The following is a 7,500-nucleotide window of genomic DNA, read 5'->3' as shown; positions in this document are numbered from 1 at the left end:
AATATCTTGAATTTTACATTCTTGAATCAGATATATCCCAGTTGGAATTAACACAAATGGGGTTGTGGTGGACTGTTTGAGACGTCCCTGTCTGGCGTTCTGCAGGATGGGAGATAGAGTTCCACTCAAACTCTATAGTTTCTTGTAGTGTCTCCAGCCTCACCTTTCTTCCGAGCTAAGGCTGAAGTGTTTGGGGAGCATATAGGGCTACCTGCTGAGGCCTCAGCAGCCATTGCCTGGCCCTCCCTGATCCTAGCTTGGGTTGAGAGGGGCCTTGAGCACTAATCATGTGTGTATATGGTCAATCTTTAGGGCATTGTCGATCTCTGGACTCTTGCCATTCGTGAGCGGCTTTTAACCGGTACCAATATTGTTTATAAAACACAGACTGGCAAACAAGTAACTGTATCATTACAATTTGGCGAGTGCTGGTGTTCTGGAAAGTAAATTAGTCATTGAGAGTAATTTCATGTTGTGATTTCCTTCTCATGATCTGTGGATAGCCTTTACATTAATGTAGAGTTTTAAGTATGTGGCAGTTTCCTAATAGTTACTGCAGAGTTATCCTTAATTCATGATAAGAACTTATCGTTTGATTTCACGAGTCTGATCGTTTAAAATATGTATTTTCCTGTTGACTGATCAGTTGGTGATATCAATATTTTTTAATTTTTCAAATCATGTATATTCAATATGGTTTTTGCATACAAATTTGTTTAAGAGAACCGTTGGAATTATAAGATTTATTGTTTATATACGCTAATTAATCGCTCTCTCTCTCTCTCTCTCTCTCTCTCTCTCTCTCTCTCTCTCTCTCTCTCTCTCTCTATATATATATATATATATATATGTATATATATGTATATATATGTATATACAGTATATACATATATATATATATATATATATATTTATTATACATACATACATATATATATATATATATATATATATATATATATATATATATATATTTATATATACATACATACATACATATATATATATATATATATATATATATATATATATATATATATATACACGTGTGTGTATGTATACTGTGTGTAGGCTGTGCGCACGTGCAAGGCAGAAGTTCCTTTCCCCTTTGGCCGCCAAAAATAATGAACGTAACGAAGTCGAAACAGTGACTCCAACAGTAAATGAGACAAGAGAATAAGAAAGGTAAAGGCCCTGCCACCTGAAGGCTTTTGCCTTGGGCACAGGGGTGGAGCATTGAATGAGGACCCATTGGGCTTAGTAGGGTGGAGGGGTTGGGTGGAGGCGAGGGATTTAGGGAGGGGAGAAGAGAAGGAGGGCGAATAAAATTGGGGTAATCATGACATGAGCGAGGGGGTAGGAGGGGCTTTGGATGGGTCGAGAGTCGTCGGGGGAGGGGCTCCAGGAGTGCGCGGCCAGCAGTCAGTAAGTGCTCGAGTGCCAGGCAGTACGGTGCTGACAGCAGACGCGACAAGGTGTGCCACCAACTCGTCCTCCCTCGCAGCGTAGCTTGACTCTGGCTTACAATATACGCGCGGCGATTTGCTCCCGTTTGACTTGAATGTAAACCCGGATACTTTACACTGCATTAATAAATCTATATAATAAACAAGTGTTGGACATTATAATGAAAAGAGAATAGCGAAAGTAAGTCCAGTTTCTCATTCGTTTGATAGAAATACAGACGTTTACAGAATACACAGTTTGGAGAGATTGCAAGTCAATTCGCAGAATTGGTTTGAATCATTTATTGAAACATTGCTCTGCATGTGTTGTTCATTTAAATAGTAATGATCGTGTTCAGCTTTCTTTTTTTATTGGGATTAAAGGAAATAAATGTGCATCTACATTTTCCACGGATCATCAATTTTCGACAATTTTATGAGAGGCAGACAGAGGGAAGAGGAAGTGGTGTGAGAGTAGGAGATGACACGAGAGAGAGAGAGAGAGAGAGAGAGAGAGAGAGAGAGAGAGAGAGAGAGAGAGATAGTCGCCCGCTCACGTGTTGAGTCGCCGGAACAAAATGGCGGAGATCCTGCTGAGGGAGCTAAATGCCATCGCAAACACGCCACCAGATCACACCTGTTTACTTTCTTTTTGGAAAACTAATAACACCTATTTTTGTTTATAGTTATTTTGCATAAAAAAGTGCCTGTTTTTATTTCCTTAAAAAATTAAAATATTCTAGAGTTTAAATGCAAATATATTATTATACAATTCAGTGGAAGGGGGAAATTACCTCCTAAATATTGTTTCCGCTAAAAACTGATAGTTTCGTTTAGTGAAAATTAGTTGTATTTTAAATGTAAATATATTTATAACTCTTCTTTTAACACGCCCACTATGTATGAACTTTTTATAAAATTTATACATGAATATTATAATATTCAAATGTTAATTCAACTTACTATCGTAACGTATTGGTTGTGACTTGTAATAATCAGTTATCTATTCTTTTAAAATTACCTATATATATGAAATAAAAAATTTGATATGGTTTGTTAAAAAAAAAACTATATTTTTTCAAACTTTATCCAAAGTAATTGTTTTACAATTTTACCTTCTCCGTTTTTAAATTCTAAAGGGCTTTAGTTTACCAGGTATATTACTCTGGACTCATATTTCCTTATGAAGAGATTTTTTTTTTCTTTTTTTTTATACTGTTTTTTTATGACTACACCAGCGCTGCAAAATAAAATTTAGTAATATGTTACATCTAATTAGTTTTTTGATCGATTATTATGTATTCAAGTTTACGAAACCTTTGGTTTTATTCATACAGTTTATTACCCATCCGATACAAACAGTTATTTTGGTACATATATTGACTGTACCTTGTTTAGCGTTGTCGGACTATTACTTTGTTTGTTTGTTTTTAATCACTCAATGTCAATCTATATCTCTTTACGTATTTATTTGTATGCCGCATTTCATATGAGAATATATGCAACATTCTCAGTTGTTGAAGAATTCGTGGAATTATTCAGTATTTATTTACGTCTGGCGTCATATTTATAGCTTTTATTTGTGCTTTTATTACTCTTGTAAAGGTTAATCTTCAATGGTAAGAAGGATATATTCCTCGCTGGAATATTGAGTTTTATTTATATATCTTCTCCCTTCACTCATCATAGATGGAAAGAATTGTTTTCATTCAAATGGTACTATCTCTCTCTCTCTCTCTCTCTCTCTCTCTCTCTCTCTCTCTCTCTCTCTCTCTCTCTCTCTCTCTCTATCTCTATCCGGTATTATAGTTTTCTGTTGCCAAAGCCATTCAGATTATTTTTCTCTAATTGTTTTTACCTCATTTTAATGATTTTTTTTCACTCGAACATTTATTCACTTTCTAATCAATTATCTATCAATTAGTTTTATATTGACCAATTCATTGCAATCCTTTCCGATTTTTCTTCTTCCATATTTCGAATTTAATATTTTCCTTGTCAGGCACTGTCTCGTATTTCTTTTCTTTCAACCAATAGATTTCAAGTTTTTAAAATTTTTATTATTAGAATTGAAAAATTAAATCCAGTGGCGGTCGCGTTCCATCCAACTCTTGACCCCTTCGGGGCATTTTATTAAACAAAGTGTTTCGCTTTGATCCTTCTGTTTATTGGCGTTATTCTCCCGCTCTGTTTTTTCTCTCCTTTTCTTTTCGTTTCTCATCTCCATCGGTTCCCTTTTATTTCGCTAACTTTTATACTTCTATCCATTTACAACGAGGTTTTTTTTTCTGTTTTTTTCTATTTTTGAGTCTCAGAGAAAAACAATTTTTCCTTATTCAAGGAATCCATTTATTGTTTTATAATTTGTAGTTTCCGTTATTGGTTTTATATTTCTTTCGATTTTTTAAAACTTATTCTCAGCATCCCGGTAGTTTAATTTATTTCTTTTATCAAATAATTTAGAGATATTGGTAATTTCCTCATAAATGTGAATGAAAACTGTATTAACATCATCGTCGAGTTATGAATGGTTTTAGAAATTTTATTTTATCCAATGTCATAAATTTTCTCTTGACATGCTTTAGGGCTTGATTGTTAAATTAGAATTGATCAATAATAAAACCAGCTACGTTATATTCATCAAAATGTTCAATAGGATGCGAAGCTGGGACTAAATGGTTTGTTTCAGAATATAGTTAGAATTATTTTGAAGATTCAGAGAGAATTAGATTCTAAGTGAAATGTGCGGGATAATCCCGTAGATATTTTCAGAAGCTAAAATTAATTCAAAGTAGAATAGACAGGTTCAATTTTATCATCAGTTAAGTTATCATGACTAATTTGACCGTTGTACTTAATTTTATATTCTATTTTATGAGTAAATCATTAAATAGGCCTATCGAAAAACCATTAACACTGGACTGTTCCTAGCATCTTTTAAAATCGACGTGACAGAGTTGCCTTTTTCATCTCATATTAACTGACATTTCTTATCGTGATTGTTATGGGGCATTTGTATTCATATTATTTTGATTTAAATGAAAAGGCAAATATCGAATTTTATTACACAATTAAGTGACACCAGGCTAAACATGTCTTTTTTTCACAAAGATATGTTTAGCTTGATGTTACTATTTACTTTTTTTATCGTGATTTTTATTTGCCATTTATTTTCCTATTAGTTTGATTTAAATAAAAAGGCAAATATTGAATTTTTATTACACAATTAAGTGACACCAGGCTAAACATATCTTTTTGGAAAAAGTTACTATTTATATTTTTTTTTCTATCGTGGTTTTTTATTTGCCATTAATTTCCTATTAGTTCGATTTCAATGAAAAGGCAAACACTGAATTTTTATTACACTAAATGACACCAGGTTAAACATATCTTTTTGGAAAAAGTTATCTACCATTTATTTTCCTATTTAGTTTGATTTAAATGAAAAGGCATATACTGAATTTTTATTGCTCAATTAAGTGATACAATGTTAAAAATATATTTGTATCATGATTTTTATCAGCAATTTATTTTTTATATTAGTTTTATTTAAATAAAAGGGAAAAATGTATTATTATAACAACTTTGTAATGGCATTCTTTGCTTTCCCAAATTTCTTATTCTATATCGAAGAGTTTATATGATTCGTGTAAGTAGTCTTCCCGGCATTTGTCGAGGGAGAGCGCTCAACATTATTTTTTCTATTAGATAAGTATTTCATTTAAGTGATTTTACTTTTCAGTTGTAATAATTACTTTTAACAACTAGAAAAAAATATTTGTAGCATTAAAATGTCTAATTTCTTCATCTATCTGTGATAATCGCGTATATGTAATTGAGTGTAATTTTTCGTATACGTTTACACAAGTTAATCACGCTGCTCTATTGCTATCGTTTTATAATGCTGTGTGGTAATTCAATGGGACAAGAATCATTTGAGTGCTTATAAGTGTTATTGTTAGTGAATACGTATTTTAACCACGAATTAACTCTACATGAATTAAAGGTATTTAATATTAGGTAATTGTTGATTATAAACATATTTATTTCATTATTTCCTTTCCTCAATGGGCTATTTTTTCCTGTTGGACCCCTTGCTTTTTCAACTAGGGTTGTAGTTTGGCTAGTAATAATAATAATGATAATAATAATAATTATACCTTAATCTACATAAATTATTGTATTGAAATGACATGGAAGGGGAGTCATTTTTGGAATTGTTCGAGATGAAGAATTCTAAGACAATCTCAATGTAATTTGTGTTATTCTTGTCTAAAGAAGAAATAATGGAGTAGTCTTCCTTAACATATAGTAGTCCTTTCTAGTTTTGATGAATTAAATCTCAAAACAAGAAAAGAAAAGAAAAGAAAAAAAAAAAAACATGAAATTCAATTTGTTGTACATCTTAAAGTGTGATTATGCTTCTATAGCCATAAACAAAAATATGCATAGTTTTATTCTTAGATGTGTGCTATTAAATTTTATTACTCTCTCCAGCACTAATTGGTAATAGAAAATTATAATACATAAAACACAATTGAAAACAATGTTATTTGAACTTGAGATGAAGTCAGTCAAGCGAATCTGCATTTTTTTAAAAGTCATATTCAAATTTGATGTTTAATACTTAGCCTTTATATAGTTGAAATAATTACTGCGACGATAATTAAATGTTTTTTATTTTTATACTGCTACATATGAAGTAGCGTAAGGTGTATACGGGTCCCGCGGGAATGAATTTAGGGCATATTTGTGTTTTTGTGTTCCATAATAAAAGACAAATATAAACATGTAATTGGTAGTGCAGCACCTCTATAATTTCTCATAGTGAGCGAATCTTGATTGGTACATAAATTGGCCATTTGATAGATATCTAGGTTCTAAGATTAATCAATTCCCAGAGAATTTGTTTTTTAAACACAAACTCGTACATACTCGCGTAATATATATATATATATATATATATATATATATATATATATATATATATATGTATGTATATATATATATATATATATATATATATATATATATATATATACTGTATATATACATATGTATATATATATATATATATATATATATATATATATACATATGTTTATTTGTGTATATTAAAAGAACTAGGAAAGTGACGGCAAATTATATTATAATGTCTGTAGATCAACGATGTTTGCTAAAATGTCATTTGATATTGCTATCGTATTTCCCGCAATTGTGTGTACAAATTTAATAGTTTTTTTTAATTCTACGGAACCGATAAGGATATTGATAGCGCTTACTTCGAATAGATTAATTTTTTAAAAGAATTAGACATAGATGATATTTTTGCCAAGTATATTTCACCTATATTTTTTCTGTTCTTCCGCTGATTAGTTAGCGTTTTTATTGCTTTGGATCTTTAGTTTAAATTTTTATTTAAATGAATGTTTTTGTAGGGTTCCATAAGTATGTAAAAATTGGTCACTCTTGATATTGTTCGTACAAACTGGAGTTCCGTATATTCAACTCTAAGAAGATATAGGCTATGCAATATTATTAATTTTCTAAATCAGTCAGGACTAACCCTGTCTATAATACTCCATTTATGATTTAATTCATGAATATATCTAGATGTATATACATCATTTATCGAGTCATGTATTTGACAAATGACCTCTCTTTTCTGTAAGCAATAGAAATCAAGCCAATATAATTAAGTTTCCGGTGTATTTTCGTTATTTGTACATTTATATATTGAGTTAAATTTTCACTTGAGTTTATGAGACGATGCTATATTGTTATTTATTTCTTGTTTCATGGTTTATATTATCCGTAAGGTTATTATAAACTGTTAAGCTGTTCAAGACTGCCTGATATGGCAATGGCATGTGAGAAATATCCCATAAGAAATTTTAATAATTTTGAATAACAAATAAAATAACAAATGTCATAGGAATAATTTTATAATCACTTTGATTTTCACTTCTTTTCAAAATGCATTGAGTAAATTGTCATTATGATTATTGTCACTGGTACTCGGTTTATTAAATGACATGTTTATTTCATTGTATAA

The 7,500-nt window shown here is 30.7% G+C and overlaps 1 protein-coding gene across 2 annotated transcripts in view; it reads left to right on the top strand.

Annotated features, from left to right (window-relative positions):
- Positions 1-7,500, top strand: part of LOC137627428 (lachesin-like) — an 813,447-nt gene that overhangs the window by 26,678 nt on the left and 779,269 nt on the right. The window contains exon 1 of one of the 2 annotated variants that reach the window (XM_068358514.1): positions 1,451-1,647. The exons of the other annotated variant lie outside the window; for it this stretch is intronic. The gene's annotated coding sequence lies outside the window, so the exon portion shown is untranslated. Of the gene's footprint in view, positions 1-1,450; positions 1,648-7,500 lie in introns of those variants that run through there. 2 annotated transcript variants of the gene reach the window in all.

The sequence above is a fragment of the Palaemon carinicauda genome, chromosome 35 (genome assembly GCF_036898095.1).
Source record: "Palaemon carinicauda isolate YSFRI2023 chromosome 35, ASM3689809v2, whole genome shotgun sequence".
NCBI lineage: Eukaryota > Metazoa > Arthropoda > Malacostraca > Decapoda > Palaemonidae > Palaemon > Palaemon carinicauda.
Note: the sequence above shows the minus strand (reverse complement) of the source record. Positions and strands in the feature narration are given on the sequence as shown.